The following is a 20018-nucleotide window of genomic DNA, read 5'->3' as shown; positions in this document are numbered from 1 at the left end:
CTCAGGCTGATTGCTCGTAGCCAACAGCAGCCCCTTCCCCGGATCTGCTCTTCAAACCCCACATTCCAGCACCCAGCCCCCGTCTGCACCAGCAGACACACGTCTCAGGCTGGGGCGTGCAGGGCTGTGGCTCGGACCATCTGTGTAGGTCTCACTCTGTCCGGCCTGCCGCAGTCCAGTTGCTGTGCTCTCCTCTGAGACCCTGAAACTCCCCTTCCGTCCCACCGGTGAGGGGGCTTCCCTGAGTGTGAGAACCTCTCATCTCCTTCAGCTCCCCCCGAGGGGTGCACATCCCATCCCACTTCCTTTTTTCTTTTTCTTTTTTTTTCTTTCTTTCATCTACCCAGTTGCGAGGGGATTTTTCTTGTCCTTTGTCCAAGATCCTCTGCTAGAGTTCAGCAGGTGCTCTGTGAGAATTGTTCCACTTGTAGATGTATTCTTGATGGATTTGTGGAGAGAGGTGAACTCCACATCCGCCTACTCCTCCACCATCTTGATTTAAAAGGAGCTACTTTAGATTATTGTGTTTGTGTGCCCAGAAGCACAGGCACGGTTGCTAAGTCATAGTCTATGGCTCCCTCTGGTGGAAAGAAATCAATATCATGATCCCTAATTCTTAAAATCAAGTGTGTTCTCATGAAAGTTTAGATTCAGGTCACACGCCTGCCCCATGATTTGAAACACTGCCAGGAGGTAGAAAGCAAACAGTTTTTGGTTCCTTTCTTTTTTTCTCCAATGGCCAGAAAGTCTCTTACTTTTTTTTTTAATTGGGGTATAGTTGTTTTAGAATGTTGTGTTAGTTTCTACTGTACAGTGAAGTGGAGTTCCCTGTGCTATACAGCGCGTTCTCATTAGTTATCTATTTTATACATATTAGTGTATATATGTAGAAAATCCCTTACTTTTGAATACACTTTTCTTTTTCTATGTTGATTTGTGTAGAATTCAAGACAGATTGATTGTTCTCTCATAGAAAGATTGTTGAGATGCTCCCCCCTTTTTTATTCCATTGAAAAGAATTCCCATAATCTCAAATATCATAGTTTGAAAAGTGATTTTTGGTAATTTAGCCTTATGATTTGTTTTGGTATATTAACCAACTATCTAAAATCACTACCAATAAAAGAAATGTTTAATTAAATGGAACCTTAGGAAATGATGGTGTACAAGGAAACAAATAGAACAATGACAACAAAAGCATGACCATGAGTGTTTGCAGCCTTGATTTGCAATGTGTTTTCCCATGTTCACAATAATTGTAGGTTTGGGGTCCATCAATAAATAATACTTTCTTTTCCTTTCTCCCTTTCCTTCCTTCTCCCTTTCCTTCCTCCTTCCTTCTTTCTTTCTTTCTTTCTTTCTTTCTTTCTTTCTTTCTTTCTTTCTTTCTTTCTTTCTTTCTTTCTTTCTTTCTTTCCTTCCTTTCTCTCTCTTTCTTTCTTTCCTTCTTTCTTTCTTTCTTCTTTCTTTTTTCCTTTCTTTCTTTCTCTCTCTCTCTTTCTCTCTCCCTTCCTTCCTTCCTTCCTTCCTTTCTTTCTTTCTTGCTTTTTCTCTCTTTCTCTCTCTCTCTCTCCCTTCCTTCCTTTTTTCTTTCTTTCTTTTTTCTTTCTTTGTCTTTCTTTACTCTCTTTCTAACTTTTATTTTGAGGAGCAAAGACGTGTTTTAGAAAAATAGAATACTCATTTATTCACCCCAAACCAGCCATTTTTATTTACAGAATGACACCTCTGAAACACTATTAAAGAAAACATACTCCATTATACTGCCTAGCTTAAGAGAAAATTGTCTACTTTCTAAAATCTTTCAATCTGATCAGAAAGGATTCAACAGAATATGACATCCTGAATGACCTCAGAAATGCAAAGTATGTCTTTGAGAGTTTATGAGAATAAGGAAGTTTGACCAAACACACTTGGAAATACTTGAAGTCAATAATACAAAAAACGGTCACCTCCTAAAACATGTGTTAATAAGAAAATGTTGACAGAAAAATTCAAAGTTGTCTTAAGGGTCTGGACAAATAACTTGAGATTCAGAGAAGTAAAGATCTTGGGGAAGGCCTCTCCACGGAGAGCCCACTGTGGGATATGGCACCCAGGGGTGATACTGATGTTTGAGTACTCCTCACTTTGCCAGTATTCCTCAGGCTGAGCATATTTGAGTAGGCAGGTGCATAAGCCTCTCTCTGCAAGGGTGAATATATATCTAGGCAGACATGCGCTCCATCTCCATTGTTTATTTCCTGGTGTGTGTGCATGAAAAGACAATCATACTTCTAACTAATATGAGTGTTTGAGATCGTATAACACAATGCAGAGAAGGCTGAGGACACTGGCTTACTCACTCAACAAGCTATAGTTTTACGTTGCTTACAAGCCCACCATGCCAGGCTGCCATCTTGCCAACCACAGGTCACAGAAGGAGGTCTTATGCCACTAAACTTTCCAGTTTTACAACTGACTCCACTTTTACACATTCTGTTCTTACCCAAGAACACTTCAGTTATAACACCAGCCCCTATTTTCTCCAGAAACAAAATAGTCTGACAATATGGTCATGAAAATCCAGTCTCCATGATGGATGATCAATGTCATTTCATTCAATAAATCAGCCCTCTAGTTTCATATCAATTTATTCAGTCATTCTCACATTCAAAAATTATTTATTGGGAAACTTCCTGTTTCCTTTAGGATAATGCTGCCTGAATACAGATTGTTCTACTTTACCTCCAAAATCCATATAGATCATCTAGGAAGGAAAAAAAAAAAAGCAAAATTATAATGCATCCCTACAGTACCATATAACTTCATAAGGAGATTAAAAGAAATTACAACTTTCAATTTACATGTAAGTACTTCAGGAGCAGTTATGACAAAGAAAAGAGGAGGATGCAGTGGGAAAGCAATGGTTTTAGAACAAGGTAACATCCTCCTCTCCTTGTCTCTCTCTCTCTCTCTCTCTCTCAGATCACTCTGAGAAAGCCAGCTGCCATGCTGTGAGGATACTCAAGCAGCTCTGTAAAGAGGTGAGGCCTCCAGTCAATACCAGGAGAGGAACAGAAGCCTCCTGCCAATGGCCACAATAATGAGCTGCATTCAGGGCTTCAGGCCACTGCAGCCCTATCTGACACCACTGCCACCTTGTGAAAGGCCCTGCGCAAGAATAACCCAAGTAAGCCACTCTGGAATCCCTGACACACTGGAACAGTAATATAATACATGTTTGTTGTTTTAAGCCATTAAGTTTTGAGCAATTTGTTATATAGAAATAAGCAATAAATATATGGCAGATCAATTGGAAAGGATTTAAGAGTGCATGTAATCAAAAGTATCAGTCTTGAGAAGTACTGCTTCTGGAAGGCAGAGCTGTGACAGAGAAAGCTTGATGGTGAAGGGAAACAAGGAAACATGTTTATAAATTTTCTTACAGAAACAAAGGAGAAGTACAGAATTTACTCTTTGGTTTACAAAACTTAAATAATGTGCTTTGGCTCCCACATGTTGCCCATTAGCAATCAAGACATTTATTCAAATTTTCCCTTCTTTCTTCTTTTAGTTTGTTTTTTCTATGTCATTATGACAAATAACGTTTATGCTCTATTCTTTCATCCTTGTCCCCAACCCTTTCTTTATTCTTTAGAAATATTTTTTAAGAGGGAATGGGGGAGGGGCAAGATAGAGCTGGGGGATTAAGAGGTACAAACTACTATGTATAAAATAAATTAGCTACAAGGATATACTGTACAGCACAGAGAATATAGCCAATATTTTATAATAACTATAAACAGAGTATAATCTTTCCAGATTGTGAAACACTGTGTTGTACATCTGAAACATATAATATCATAAATCAACCATATCTCAATAAAAATATTGTGGTAAAATACAGATAAGATTTACCCTCTTAACTATTTTAAGAATATAGTTCAGTGTTATTAAATACATTCATAGCATTGTGCAGCCATCATATTGCCATAATTCTTTTCATCATATAAAGCTAACCCCCCACCCCAGCCTCTCCCAGCCCTGGAAACCACCATTCCACTTTCTGTCTCTATGATTTTGGCTACTCATGTAAGTGCCTCATATAAGTCGAATCATACAGTATTTGTCTTTCTGTGTCTGGCTTATTTCACTCCACATGAGGTTCTTTTATGTTATAGCAGAATTTCCTAACTCTTTAAGACTAAAAAACATTCCATTGTATTTTGGTTATCCATTCTTTTCATTCTGTGGGTTGCCTTTTTTAAAAAAAATTTTATTTATTTATTTATTTTTTTATGGTATGCGGGCTTCTCACTGTTGTGACCTCTCCCGTTGTGGAGCACAGGCTCCAGACACGCAGGCTCATTGGCCATGGCTCACGGGCCCAGCCGCTCTGCGGCACGTGGGATCTTCCCGGATCGGGGCACGAACCCTTGTCCCCTGCATCGGCAGGCAGATTCCCAACCACTGTGCCACCAGGGAAGCCCTGTGGGTTGCCTTTTTATTCTTTTATTTCTAGTGTCTTTTGATGCACATATTTTAAAATATTTCATGAAATCCAATTTGTCTATTTTTGTTGTTTCTTTCTGATGGCAAAAGGGAGTAACAAAATCATGGTAAGTCTTTTTAAATTTTTTTTTCGGTACGCGGGCCTCTCACTGCTGTGGCCTCTCCTGTTGCAGAGCACACACTCCGGATGCACAGCCTCAGTGGCCATGGCTCATGCGCCCAGCCGCTCCGCGGCATGTGGGATCTTCCCAGACCGGGGCACGAACCCGTGTCCCCTGCGTCGGCAGGCGGACTCTCAACCACTGCGCCACCAGGGAAGCCCGATAAATCATTTTTTAAGCAAACAATTATAGATGACCTAACCCATTACTTAAAAAAGGAAAACATGCTAAAGTCTATATACATTAGTGCAAAAAACAGGTTAAATGGAACATGCACCAACCAGAGAAATATGTGATTTGCTTTGAGAGGAGGGTGATGATGTGTGCTGCAAATAAGTTGAATAAGTTTAAATAGTTCATTAAAAGGAATCTTGCTGCCGAATGTATCAGCTTCTTCTTGCATCCCTTCCACGCCCACTCTCAGTCTCTCTCTGATTCCAGCTGTGGCCTTTACCCCAGTTCCATATGAAATTCAACTAACCTTGGCTCTGCCGCTAGCTCAGCCCAAGTATGTAAACACATATTTCACTTTCTGCCCCAGGATTTCTCTGTTTGGCATGTCTGAAAGGAGGTAACATGCCCTAGGGCCAACTTCAAACCCTGGCCTACAGGAGCTGAGAAATGCTTCTCCTTGGAGGTCATCTGGAGGGCATTTTTGAAAGTTGTCTTAGGGGCTCCTCAGAATGTCTGGTTGGATGGAGTTGGCATGCTGGTTATCAACTCAACTGCACACTTTTTCTTTCCTTCCTTTTGTACTTTTCCCGGTCCATAGCTCCTGCTTCCTGGAATCAACTCCAAATAAACTACCTGCACGAAAGGCTTTTCTACAGATTCTGTTTTAGGGGTGGGGGGCAGGCAACCTAGACTAGAAGAGTCATCTATCAGAAAGTCCCATCCCTCCTTTTAAATGATGGAGAAGAGTTTCCTTTGCTTTGCTCTGGTAGTATCTCTGCTGAAAACCCCTAGGTTTTTTTTTTTTCTTAATTCTTTATTTTTTTTAAAGATTATTATTAGTTTCTTTATTGAATAAGGTAAAAGCAATGGAAAATTCATTGTTTACTTAAAATTTTTATTTTATATTAGAGTATAGTTGATTAACAATGTTGTATTAGTTTCAGGTGTACAGTAGAGTGATTCAGTTATATATATACATGTATCTATTCTCTTTCAAATTCTTTTCCCATTTAGGATATTACAGAGTATTGAGGAGAGTTCCCTGTGCTATACAGTAGGTCCTTGTTGGTTATCTATTTTAAATATAGCAGTGTGTATAGTCTGTCCCTCCCCCCAAATCTTTTCCCCTGGTAACCATTTTGTTCTCTAAGTCTGTGAGTCTGTTTCTATTTTGTAATTAAGTTCATTTCTATCTTTTTTTTTAAGATTTTGCATGTAAGCAATATCATATGATATTGTCTTTCTCTGTCTGACTTACTTCACTTAGTAAGATAATCTCCAGGTCCATCCATATTGCTGCAAATGGCATTATTTCATTCTATTTAATGGCTGAATAATATTCCATTGTATAACATGTACCACATCTTTTTATCCATCTGTCAATGGACATTTAGGTTGCTTCCATATCTTGGCTATTGTAAACAGCATTGCAATGAATATTGGGGTGCATGTATCCTTTTGAACCATGATTTTCTCTGGATATATGCTCAGGAGTGGGATTGTTGGATCATATGGTAGCTCTATTTTTAGTTTCTTAAGGAACCTCCGTAGTGGCTGCACCAATTTACATTCCCACCAACAGTGTAGGAAGGTTCCCTTTTCTCCACACCCTCTTCAGCATTTATTATTTGTAGTCTTTTTGATGATGGCCATTCTGACTGGTGTGAGGTGATATCCCATTGTAGTTTTGATTTGCATTTCTCTAATGATTAGAGGCGTTGAGCATCTTTTCATGTGCTTTTTGGCCATCTGTATGTCTTTTTTGAAGAAATGTCTATTTAGGTCTTCTGCCCATTTTTTGATTGGGTTGTTGGTTTTTTGATATTGAGCCACATGAGCTCTTTGTAAATTTTGGAGATTAATCCCTTCTTGGTTGCATTGTTTGCAAATATTTTCTCCCATTCTGTGGGTTGTCTTTTCATTTTGATTATGGTTTCCTTTACTGTGCAAAAGCTTTTGAGTTTAATTAGGCCCATTTGTTTAATTTTATTTTTATTGCCATTACTCTAGGAGACAAATTGAAAAAGGTATTGCTGTGATTTATGTCAGAGAGTGTTCTGCCTATATTTTCCTCTAAGAGTTTTATAGTATATGGTCTTACATTTAGGTCTTTAAGCACTTTTTAGTTTATTTTTGTGTATGGTGTTAAAGAATATTCAAATTCCTTTTCTTTTTTTTTTACATGTACCTGTCCAGTTTTCCCACCATCAATTATTTAAGAGACTGTCTTTTTTCCATTGTATACTCTTGCTTCCTTTGTTGTAGATTAATTGACCATAGGTGCGTGGGTTTATTTCTGGGCTTTCTATCCTGTTCCATTGATCTATATTTCTGTTTTGGGGCCAGTACCATACTGTTTTGATGACTGTAGCTTTATAGTATAGTCTGAAGTCAGAGAGCCTGATTCCTCCAGCTCCATTTTTCTTACTCAAGATTGGAAGTATTGGATTTGGTTTGCTGGTATTTTGTTGAGGATTTTTGCATCTATATTCATCAGTGTGTATTGGCCTGTAATTTTCTTTTATGTGGTATCTTTGTCTGGTTTTGGTATCAGGGTGATGGGGGCCTCATAGAATGAGTTTGATAGTATTCCTTCCTCTGTGATTTTTTGGCATAGTTTCAGAAGGATGGGTGTTGACTCTTCTTAAATGTTTGATAGCATTTGGCTCTGAAGCCAGCTGGTCCTGGACTTTGTTTGATGGAAGTTTTTAAATCACAGTTTCAATTTCAGTGCTTGTGATTGGTCTGTCCATATTTTCTATTTCTTCCTGGTTCAGTCTTGGGAGATTGTACATTTCTAAGAATTTGTCCATGTTTTTCTAGGTTGTCCATCTTATTAGCATATAGTTTGCTTGCTGTGGTCTCTTATGATCCTTTGTATTTCTGTGGTGTCTTGTGTTGTAACTTCTCTTTTTTCATTTCTAATCTTATTGATTTGAGCCCTCTCCCTTTTTTTCCTTGATGAGTCTGGCTAAAGGTTTATCAATTTTGTTTATCTTTTCAAAGAACCAGATTTTAGTTTCATTGATCTTTTCTAATGTTTTCTTTGTGTCTAATTCATTTATTTCTGCTCTGATCTTTATAATTTCTTTCCTTCTACTGACTGGGTTGTTTGTTCTTCTTTCTCTAGTTGCGTTAGGTTTAAGGTTAGATTGTTTATTTGAGATTTTTCTTGTTTCCTGAGGTAAGGTTGTATTGCTATAGACTTCCCTCTTATAACTGCTTTTGCTACATCCCATAAGTCTTGGATTGTCGTGTTTTCATTGTCATTTTTCTCTAGGTATTTTTTGATTTCCTCTTTGATTTTTTTAGTGATCCATTGGTTGTTTAGTAGCATATTGTTAAGTCTCCATGTATTTCTGTTTTTTACACGTTTCTTCTTGTAGTCAATTTCTAATCTCATAACATAGTGGTCAGAAAAGATGCTTCACCTGAGTTCAATTTTCTTAAATTTACTGAGGCTTGCTTTGTGGCCCAGTGTGTGATTGATCCTGGAGAATGTTTCATGTGCACTTCAGAAGAATGTGTTTTCTGCTGCTTTTGGATGGAAAGCCCTATTAATATCAATTATGTCCATCTGGTCTAATGTGTCATTTAAGGCTTGTGTTTCCTTATTGATTTTCTGTCTCAATGATCTGTCCATTAGTGCAAGTAGGGTGTAGAAGTCTACCACTATTGTTGTGTTACTGTCGATTTCCCCTTTTATGGCTGTTAGTATTTGCCTTATATATTTAGGTGCTCCTATGTTGGGTGCATATATATATTTACAGTTGTTATATCTTCTTCTTGGATTGATCCCTTTATCATTATGTAGTGTCCTTCCTTGTCTCTTGTAACAGACTTTATTTTGAAGTCTATTTTGTCTGAGATGAGAATTGCTACTCCCACTTTTTTTGATTTCCATTTGCGTGGTATACATTTTTCCATCCCTTCACTTTCAGTCTGTATGTGTCCCTAGGTCTGAAGTGGGTCTCTTGTAGACAGCATATATACCATTCTTCTTTTTGGTATCCATTCATCCAGTCTGTGTCTTTTAGTTGGAGCATTTAATCCATTTATGTTTAAGGTAATTATCTATATGTATTTTCTTACTGCCATTTTGTTGATTGTTTTGTTTTTGTAGGTCTTTTTTCTTCCCTTCCTTTTTTTGTTCTCTTCTCTTGCAATTTGTTGATTAACTTAGTGTTGTGTTTGGATTCCTTTTTCTTTTTTGTGTGTGTATCTATTGTAGATTTTTGGTTTGCATTTACCATGAGGTTTTGATATAGCAGTCTATATATAAACTAGATTGTTTTAAGTTGCTGGTCTCATAATTTCAGATGCATTTCCAATATCCTGCATTTGTGCTCTCCTCACAATTGCTGGTTTTGATATCATATTTGTGTGCAGATGATTTCCTACTTTTATTGTATGTTTGCCTTTCCTGGTGAGCCTTTCCATTTGTAATTTTCTTGTTTCTAGTTATGGCCTTTTCTTTTCCACCTAGAGAAATTCCTTTAGCATTTGTTGCAAAGCTGGTCTGGTGGTACTGAATTCTCTTAGCTTTTGCTTGTCTGTAAAGCTTTTGATTTCTCTGTCAAATCTGAATAAGAGCCTTGCTGGGTAAGATATCATTGGTTGTAGGTTCTTCCCTTTCATCACTTTAAATATATAGTGCTACTCCTTTCTGGCCTGCAGAGGTTCTGCTGAGAAATCAGCTGATAACTTTATGGGAGTTCCCTTGTACCTCATTTTTTGCTTTTCCCTTGTTGCTTTTAATAATTTTGTCTTTATCTTTAATATTTGTCAATTTGATTATTATGTGTTTTGGCATGCTCCACCTTGGGTTTATCCTGCTTGGGACTCCCTGTGCTTCCTGGACTTGGGTGACTGTTTCCTTTCTCATGTTAGGGAAATTTCAGCTATAATCTCTTCAAATATTTTCTCAGGTCCTTCCTCTTTCTCTTCTTCTTCTGCAGCCCTGCAATGCAAACACTGGTGCCAAGTTGCCCCAGAGGTCTCTTAGACTGTCCTCATTTCTTTTCATTTTTTTTTCTTTATTCTGTTCCATGGCAGTGATTTCCACCATATGTCTTACAGCTCATTTATCCTTTCTTCTGCCTCACTTATTCTGTTAATGTTTCCTTCTAGTGTATTTTTCATTTCTGTTATTGTATTGTTCACTCTGTTTGTTCTTTATATCTTCTAGGTCTTTGTTAAACATTTCTTGTATCTTCTTGACCTATGTGTCCATTCTTTTTCCAATATTTTGGAAATATTGCTTATCTCCACTTCTCTTAGTTGCTCTTCTGGGGTTTTATCTTGTTCCTTCATCTGGGACATATTCCTCTGCCATCTCATTTTGTCTACCTTTCTGTGATTGCAGTTTGCATTCTGCAGGCTACAGAGTTGTAGTTCTTCTTGCTTCTGCTGTCTGCCTCCCGGTCGATGAGACTGTCTAAGAGGCTTGTGCAGGCTTCCTGGTGGGAGGGACTGGTGCCTGACCACTGCAGGTGGAGTTGTATATTTTCCATCTGGTGAGCAGGACCATTTCAAGGAGTGTATTTAGAAGTGGCTGTGTGCTCAGGCAGACTTTAAGCAGCCTGTTTGCTGATGGGTGGGGCATCGGCAAATGAGAGAGCAAACAAACAACAGGTGTGTTCCCATCCTGTTGTTTATTTGTCCTGAGGCATCCCAACACTGGACCCTACAGGCTGTTGGGTGGGGCCAGTTCTTGGTGAGAAAATGGCAGCCTCCAAGAGGGCTCATGCCAATGAGCACTCCCCAGAACTACCACCACCAGTGTCCTTGTCCCCACAGTGAGCCACAGCTGCCCCCCACCTCCACAGGAGACCCTCCAACACAAGCAGGTAAGTCTGGCCCAATCTCTTACAAGGCCACCGCTTTTTTCTCTGGGTACTGGTACACACGAGACCCTGTGTGTGCCCTCCAAGAGTGGAGTTTCTGTTTACCCCAGGCCTGTGGAATTCCTGCAGTCAAACCCTGCTGACCTTCAAAGCCATACTCTCTGGGGGCTCCTCCTCAGGTTGCCAGACACGTAGGCTCTGGATCTTGATGTAAGGCTCAGAACTCTCACTCCTGTGGGAGAACTTCTGTGGTACAATTGCTCTCCAGTTTGCATCTTGCCCACCTGGTAGGTATGGGATTTGATTTTATTGCAGTTGCACCCCTTCTATCATCTCATTGTGGCTTCTTCTTTGTCTTTCTATGTAGGGTTTCATTTTTGATACATTCCTGCTTTTTTTTGTCAGTGGTTGTTCAGCAGTTAGTTGTGATTTTGGTGTTTCTGTAAGAAGGGATGAGCTCACATCCTTCTACTCCGCCATCTTGGCTTCTCCTTACTTATGTCTTAATTATCTACTGATAACAAGCCATCTTATGTTACTGGGCCTCAACACATACAATCCCCCCTTTCAAACATGGATAACAGAATTGTTTGTGAAGATTTATAAAAATGTATTATCCCTTACCCCATCCCCAAAGTATGGTGTCAGAAACTCCCGTGGTCATTCTATTTTTTTTTTTTCCACACCGTGCAGCATGTGGGATCTGAGCTCCCAGACCAGGGATCAAACCCACACCTCCTGCATTGGAAGCATGGAGTCTTGACCACTGGACCACCAGGGAAGTCCCTCCTATGGTCATTCTAATGTTCCACCATGATTGAAAACATTGTTGTCACGAGTTCAATTTCCTCTCCTGTCCTTGCCCTCCACCTTCATTTATCCATTTATTCTCAAATTTATTAACTATGAACTACATACCAGGCAATGTGCTAGATACTGGGGATGTGACAATGAACAGGATGAGGTCCAAAACTTATCTTGAATGCCCCTGCCTCTAGACAGCCCTTCTTGACTACTTCTATCGCCATTAGCTTTAACATTGCATTCTCTTGCCCAGAATTAAGAGTCACCCTTGATTCTCCTCCAATAACTTGGACTTACCCTTGACACAGAACTTATCACATTGCACTGAAATGGTTTACAATTCTTTTTCTTCTTCTCCACTATGAGCTGTTCAAGCCCAGGAATTATGCTCATTATTGTGATTTGCTCAATAATGTTGCAAGCAAGAGGGAAAGAGGGAGGGAGGGACCTAGCAAAGCAGATGGAACACCTTGAATGTCTCAGACATCATCCTTAACTGTGACCTTCTGCAGCATGCTTATTTCAGGTAGAAAGAAAGAAAAACAAGTATTATATATTTATGAAGTGGGCATTCTCATATTTAATTCTCCCAACATCCTTCACTTATACATATTATCATTTCCATTTAAAGGCCAGTAACAAGTGGTTCAAAGAAGTGAAGTATCTGGCCAAAGGTCACGCTTTTTTCTCCTAAGTAGAGCATCTGGAGTCAAAACTCAGAGGTCTTGATGAGAAAAAGGCCCAGAGGTTTTCTGAACTTGTATACACAACTGCTGGGGTGTGTGCTCATGTGTGTGTAGACTTTCCATTCTATGGAAACTTCTCAAAGGCAGAAGTAATCTTTGTTTCATCATTTCTAGTGAAAGAGTCAGTGTTTAACAAAGTTACTATCAGGAGAGGAATACATTCTTCAAGGGACTCTTCATCTGTTTCTTTTGATTTTGGGCATTAAAGGTCTCTGTAGTGCTGCTAGAAATTTTCCATCAAGGTTATTCTACAAGTTCTTGTGAGTGACTTTGAAATTAAAATTTTTTCGTTATCTTCCAGAATGAAGGCTGAGGTTAAAAAGACATATTTCACTTTTTTCTCCTTTTCCCCATGGCCTCCAGTGTCTCCTTTTTCTCACCATTGTCTTTTCCCTTGCCTGTGATATATCTGAAAAATGTTTTCCTTGTATCTTCAGCTGACTCTCTTCCTCTAATTTCTCAGTTCTTTATGTTTCTAAAGCTGCATCTTCCCCGTGGAACTTATGCCAAATATAATTGCCCTGCACCATTTGGGAAAGGCTTAGATTTGTTTCATAGGTGGTTTCTTTAGCCTTAATAAGTACTGACACTTATTAGCTGTCCACAATTTTATTCTCTCCATTGTGGATTGCATTGCCTTGTTTGTTAATGTGTAAATCGTAGATTTCTTTAATTACATACTGTTGCCTTTTCCTTTCCCCTAAGAGGCTGAAAATTAGCAAAGGGCTGGGACTCTGATAGAAATGTCTACAATGGTTTCTTCACACACGTTTGGGGATGCTGTTGGCTCAGAGTAAATTTACTTCAGTGTGTGTGTGTGTGTGTGTGTGTATGTGTGTGTGTGTATGTGTGGTTGGCTGCTCTGAATGTTCAGTTTGTCTCTGATTCTGAGGTTAAGAACATGCCGGCCAGTGGGTAAGGAGAAGACATAGATCAGGAAACAGCCTTGCAAACTCGAAACTATGCATTCAAATGAAAGAATCAAATATTGGTAAACACTATACTCAGTTTGCCACTTCTCATTAATTTCACTTACCCCACATCTCCTTGTAATCTCTCTCAATATTGTCAATCTTTGTGTTTCTAGTAAAAGACTGGAAGGTTTTAACTTGATCATAAATTGACTTTATTTGAATTGACTGATAGTAGTTATCTGAACAAATTTGTGTGTGGAAAAACATTATGTAAAGCCAATTATAATTAGTAATTTTTTTTTTGAGATTCTTCCCATGAATATATTGTGTCTTCCTGTCCTGGCACCACAAAGTGTACTCCTGGGACCAGCAGCGTTGATGTCAGAGTCTCAGGCCACCCTCAACCCACACCCTAATCTGGATCCACTGAATAATGTACAGATAGTACATTTTATCAAGAGCTCCTGGGGTGGTTCCTGGTCTTCAAATCCTCTTGGCCCAAGTGCTTGACATCTTTGAGTTGCCAGAAAATGAGAGAGCAAGACAAACCATTCCTGCTGGGCTTGCTGAATTCCCAACCCACGTGACTGTGACCACGAGCAAAATAAAGTGGTTGCTCTAGGCCACTAATTTTAAGGTGGTTTGTTTTACAACAATAGTAACCCAAGCCCTCTCTCTTTTGTGTTTCTACTCATTTTCCCATGGCCCAGCATTCTTCTATGATATATATTATACTCCAAAACAATTGCTGAAAATATACAGAATTTTGACTGAGAATAAATTATATTGAAATTAAATTAAATTATATTGAATCCAGAGTTCTCCCAGATTGAGTGGTGTCCCTAGAGCTATATTTGCAAAGCATCTATACAGTAGGCATGATTTCAGAATTTTGACACTTAGTTTGATTTTTCTAATATCATGAATATTCATACATATAAAAATAAAAACATACTTATCTAAGTATCACCAAATAACATCAGTGTTACATGTATCCCAGTTTGGAAAACAATGATTGGGTGAAAATGTTTTATGAAGTAGACAACTCTCTCTGGTCATAGACTGTGTTCTTGGCCCTTCTCATTTCTGAGCTCGAAGAATGGAAACCATTCTACTGTTTTGCCAGCTTCTCCTCCTTGTTTTGGCTGTCTCTCCAAAAGCACCCATTGATTTTGACACTTTGTCCAAATTTCTGTATTTTGCTTATTTTATTTCTACTAACTAAATCTCACACCTTGCCCACCTCCAATGTAATAGAGTCCATCTCCAGTGATAACTACTCCCTTGACTCCAGTCTTTACAAAACTTGTCCCTGCCTAAGAAGGAAATAAGGCAAAAGTGACAAGTGGAACAAATTTTGGTAACTATGAACAGTGGAATAAGGTATATAAAATGTCGTACATGATGTTGTAAAGTCAGGCTACTCAGAGTGTGGTCTAGGGATATGCTGATGAACTGTTTATTACTAGCTTATCATAAGTACAAAATGTGAGAATCAGATTTTAAAACTTTTGTAGTAATTTGAGGGTAATTTAATATCAGTTGAATTAACACTTTAAAATTGGGATTGGCGTTTTGTGTGTCCTTTTAATTTTATTTCTTCTTGTAACAAGTCTTTCTTGTGTTTTTTAAGTATTGATTTTCAGTAGACTAAAAATTTTTTAAAAACCAAAAATTTGGTTCTTTGCTGCAGTTAATTTGAGAAACACTTGTGTAAAAAAACTAAATAGAGTAGAAAATGTCCTTTTAAATGTAACTCAGAAAATAAATTTTCTGTATTAAAATTTTTTATTATATATGAATATTCTAAAAAAAAAATGGAAAGGACATACACCAACATGTACCAGTATTTTAGCATTGGTTGTCATAGAGTGGTGGGTCATGACCAGAAAATAATATCATAGCCAGAAAGTTATTAGAAAAAGAAGTGAAAATATTCCTTTTCCTACTCTGGACTTTCCTACTCTTTTCTCTCCAAACTCTCTGTCAGAATTTCGGCACTTATAAATGCAAACACCACGGTCTCTCAACAACTTTTACAAATTGTTTTTGACTGGATTCATTTTATTAGAGAATTTTCAATTAAATCCAATGTTGCCAGAACATCACATTTTTAAACATTTAGGCAAAGCATAAGAAAGCTTCACACAGAGTTGGAAACACGTTTTGCCATGCGTCAATACTGAATTACCTAAACTTCAGCTTACCAGACGCCATAAAAGAGAGTTACTGCCAAGAGTCTCTTATTTTCCTTCAGTAACATCTGAAGTGATTCTCATAGATCAAATGGGCTCATTTGATACTGAGGCATGGAAACACATTCACACATAATTGATATTATGCTTTGTAGCTGTTACCAATATGATGTAACGTAGCTAAAGGAATGATAGGATTTGATGCCAAATTTGAAGTTGGAGCTTGAATGCCAATTCATCTGCTGCTTCTATGTTCATGACTGTTTTAAGAATGAGATATTAGGTATGTAAGGGGATCTAAAGACAGACTTTATTTTATATATAGGGTGTTAAAGTAATCCATAAGATTTTGTTTAAAGAAAATTATAAATGACTCTAATAGAGGAAGCTAATCTCCATTATATATGCTACTCCATTAATTAGGAAACTAATCTTCATTAAGTATGCATTAAGGCCTGCATATTCCGTTAAGGTCTGCTCGTGGTTGAGATACATTAATGTAATTATTAGCTTAAGGATAAATTTCTGACAAAAATAAGAGTTTACTCTCAAATTCACCACTTAACTGGCTTGCAACCCAGCTTGGACACCACCTGCCCTCCCCCACTCCCCCCCACAGCAGTATTCACTAGCATTGTTCTGTCTGTTCTTGAAACTCATTTCTCTCTTATTGTCTCAATACATGTTTAGCCACACGTAATTTCTTCTCTGCTTCCTTAGTTGCTCCTTTCATTCTGTCTGGACTTTGTGTGAGTGACCGCTGTTCTTTCTTTTCCCAGGTTTATGTTCATTACTCATCCTCTCCTGAGCCATCTCATCCACTCCCATGCTCTTAGCTGCCAATTGCCACCTCATGAGTTACCCTGTTCTACCTTCAGCTTTGATATCTTCTCAAGCTTTGAGCTGTGTACAAGTTGACCTTGTTTTATTGTGCTTCACATTTATTGCGTTTTTACAAACTGAAGCTTTGTGGCAACCTTGATTAGAGCAAGTCTATCAGCTCCACTTTTCCAACAGTGTCTCTGTGTCACATTTTTGTAGTAATTTTTGCAAGATTTCTATTTTTTTCATTATTATTATATTTATTATGGTGATCTGTGATCCATGATCTTTGAAGTTCTATTGTAATTGTTTTGGGCATCACAAACCATGCCCATATAAGATGGCAAAACTTAAATGTTGTGTGTGCTCTGACTACTCCACCAGCCAGCTATTCCCCCATCTCTCAAACTCTCCTTGGGCCTCCCTGTTCCCTGAGACACAACAATAAAAGAATTAGGCTGATTAATAATCCCACAAGGCCTCTAAGTGTACAAGTGAAATGAAGAGTTGCACGCCTCTCATTTTAAATCAAAAGCTAGAAATGATTAAGCTTAGTGAGGAAGCTAGGTCAAAAGCCGTAACAGGCTGAAAGCTAGCCCTCTTGGGCCAAACAGTTTGCCAAGTTGTAAATGCAAAGGAAAAGTACTTGAAGAAAATTAAAAGTGCTAAGCCAGTGAACACAAGAATGATAAGAAAGCCAAACAGCCTTATTGCTGATACGATATGGAGAAAGTTTTAATGGTTTGGATAGAAGATCAAACCAGCCACAATAGTCCCTTAGCCAAAATGTAATCCAGAGCCAGTCCCTAACTCTCTTCAATTCTGTGAAAGCTGAGAGAGCTGAGGAAGATGTAGAAGAAAAGTTTGAAGCTAGCAGAGATTGGTTCATGAGATTTAAGGAAAGAAGCCATCTCCATAACATCAAAGTACAAGGTGAAGCAGCAAGTGCTGATGTAGAAGCTGCAGCAAGTTCTCCAGAAGGTCTAGCTAAGATAATTCATGAAGATGCCTACACTAAACAACAGATTTTTCAGTGTAGATGAAACAGCCTTCTATTGGAAGAAGATGCCATCTGGGACTTTCATAGCTAGTGAGGAGAAGTCAATGCCTGGCTTCAAAGCTTCAAACGAAAGGCTCTTTTTTTAGGGACTAATGCAGCTGGTGACTTCAAGTTGAATCCAATGCTCATTTAACATCTGAAAATTCTAGGGCCCTTAAGAACTATGCTAAATGTACTCTGCCTGTGCTCTATAAATGGAACAACAAAGTCTAAATGACAGCACATCTGTTGACAACATGATTTACTGAATATTTTAAGCCCACTGTTGAGACCTACTGCTCAGGAAAAAAAAAAAAAAAGATTCCTTTCAAAATACTACTGCTCATTGACAAGGCACCTCTTACCCAAGAGCTGTGATAGAGATGTACAAAAAAGGTGAATGATGTTTTCATGCCTGGTAATACAAAATCCATTCTGCAGCCCATGGATCAAGGAGCCATTTTGACTTTCAAATTGTATTATTTAAGAAATATATTTTTGTAAGGCTATAGCTGCCATAGATAGTGATTCCTCTGATGGATCTGGGCAAAGTCAATTGAAAACCTTTTGGAAAGGATTCAACATTCTAGATGTCATGAAGAAAATTTGTGATTCATGGGAAGAGGTCAAAATATCATCATTAACAGGAGTTGGGAAGAAACAGATTCCAACCCTCATGGATGACTTGGAGGGGTTCAATACTTCAGTGGAGGAAGTCACTGCAGATGTGGTGGAAATAGAACTAGAATTAGAAGTGGAGCCTGAAAATGGGAATGAATTGCTGCAATCTCATGATAAACGAACAGATAAGGAGTTGCTTCTTATGAGGTTTTAATATGGCAGTCAATATATAAAGATTTAAGTTGTTGATCTTTTATTTTCAAATGCATTTCCAATATCCTGTGTTTGTACTCTCTTCTCACGGTTGCTGCTACCTTTACTGTATGTTTGCCTTTACTGGTGAGCTTTTCCATTCATAATTTTCTTGTTTCTAATTATGGCCTTTTCCTTTCCACCTAGAGAAATTCCTTTAGCATTTGTTGCAAAGCTGGTCTGGTGGTCCTGAATTCTCTTAGCTTTTACTTGTATGTAAAGCTTTTGATTTCTCTGTTGAATCTGAATAAGAGCCTTGCTGGGTAGAAAGTTCTTGGTTGTAGGTTCTTCCCTTTCATCACTTTAAATATATTGTGCCACTCCCTTCTGGCCTGCAGAGTTTCTGCTGAGAAATCAGCTGATAACCTTATGGAAGTTCCCTTGTACCTCATTTGTTGCTTTTCCCTGTTGTTTTTAATATTTTTTCTTTGTCTTTAATTCCTGTCAGTTTAATTACCATGTGTCTCTGTGTGTTCCTCCTTGGGTTTATCCTGCCTGGGACTCTGTGCTTCCTGGACTTGGGTGACAGTTTCCTTTCCCATGTTAAGGAAGTTTTCAGCTATTATCTCTTCAAATATTTTCTCAGGTCCTTTCTCTCTCTCTTCTCCTTCTGGGACCCCTATAATGTGAATGTTGGTGCATTTCATGTTGCCCCAGAGGTCTTTGAGACTGTCCTCATTTCTTTTCATTCTTTTTTCTTCTGTTCCACAGCAGGGATTTCCACCATTCTGTCTTCCAGCTCACTTATCTGTTCTTCTGCTTCACTTATTCTGCTATTGATTCCTTCTAACGTAGTTTTCATTTCAGTTATTATATTGTTCATCTCTGTTCCTTTTTTCTTCTAGGTCTTTGTTAAACATTTCTTCTGTCTTCTTTTTTTTTTGCAGTATGCGGGCCTCTCACTGTTGTGGCCTCTCCTGTTGTGGAGCACAGGCTCCGGACGTGCAGGCCCAGCGGCTATGGCTCACGGGCCCAGCCGCTCCACAGCATGTGGGATCTTCCCGGACCGGGGCACGAACCCATGTCCCCTTCATCGGCAGGCAGACTCTCAACCACTGCGCCACCAAGGAAGCCTTCTTCTGTCTTGATCTGTGCCTCTATCCTTTTTCTAAGATCATGGATCATCTTTACTATCATTACTCTGAATTCTTTTTCAGGTAGATTGCCTATCTCCACTTCATTTAGTTGTTCTTCTAGGGCTTTATCTTGTTTCTTCTTCAGGGACATATTCCTCTGCTGTATCATTTTGTCTACCTTTCTGTGATTGTGGTTTCTGTTCCACGGGCTGCAGGATTGTAGTTCTTCTTGCTTCTGCTGTCTTCCCCCTGGTTGATGAAACTGTCTAAGAGGCTTGTGCAGACTTCCTGGTGGGAGGGACTGGTACCTGCCCACTGGTGGGTGGAGCTGGGTCTTGTCCCTCTGGTGGGCAGGGCCATGTCAAGGGGTGTGTTTAGTGGGGAGCTGTGTGCTCAGGAAGACTTTAAGCTGCCTGTTTGCTGATGGGTGGGGCTGTGTTCCCACCCTGTTTGTTGTTTGGCCTGAAGCGTCCCAGCACTGGAGCCTACAGGCTGTTGGGAGGGGCCAGGTCTTGGTGAGAAAATGGTGGCCTCCAAGAGGGCTCATGCCCCTGAGTACTCCCCAGAACTACTCCTGCCAGTGTCTTTGTCTCAGCAGTGCCCCAGCCATCCCCTGCCTCCACAGGAGATGCTCCAATACCAGCAGGTAGGTCTGGCCCAGGCTCTCATGAGGTCATTGCTTTTTTTCCCTGGGTCCTGGTGCACATGAGAAGAGTAGAGTTACTGTTTCCCCCAGTCATATGGGGCTCCTGGAATCAAACCCCATGGGCCTTCAAAGCTAGATTCTCTGGGGGCTCCTCCTTTTGTTGCCAGGCCCCCAGGCTGGGGAGCCTGATGTGGGGCTCAGAACTGTCCCTCTGGTGGGAGAACCTCT

At 39.2% G+C, this 20018-nt stretch overlaps 1 long non-coding RNA gene across 1 annotated transcript in view; it reads left to right on the top strand.

Annotated features, from left to right (window-relative positions):
- Positions 1-20018, top strand: part of LOC307193348 — a 143664-nt gene that overhangs the window by 113243 nt on the left and 10403 nt on the right. Inside the window, exon 2 of the long non-coding RNA XR_013830305.1 lies at positions 2968-3172. This is a non-coding gene — a long non-coding RNA (uncharacterized lncRNA). The remainder of the gene's footprint in view (positions 1-2967; positions 3173-20018) is intronic.

The sequence above is a fragment of the Stenella coeruleoalba genome (assembly GCF_951394435.1).
Source record: "Stenella coeruleoalba genome assembly, chromosome: 10".
Lineage (NCBI taxonomy): Eukaryota > Metazoa > Chordata > Mammalia > Artiodactyla > Delphinidae > Stenella > Stenella coeruleoalba.
Note: the sequence above shows the minus strand (reverse complement) of the source record. Positions and strands in the feature narration are given on the sequence as shown.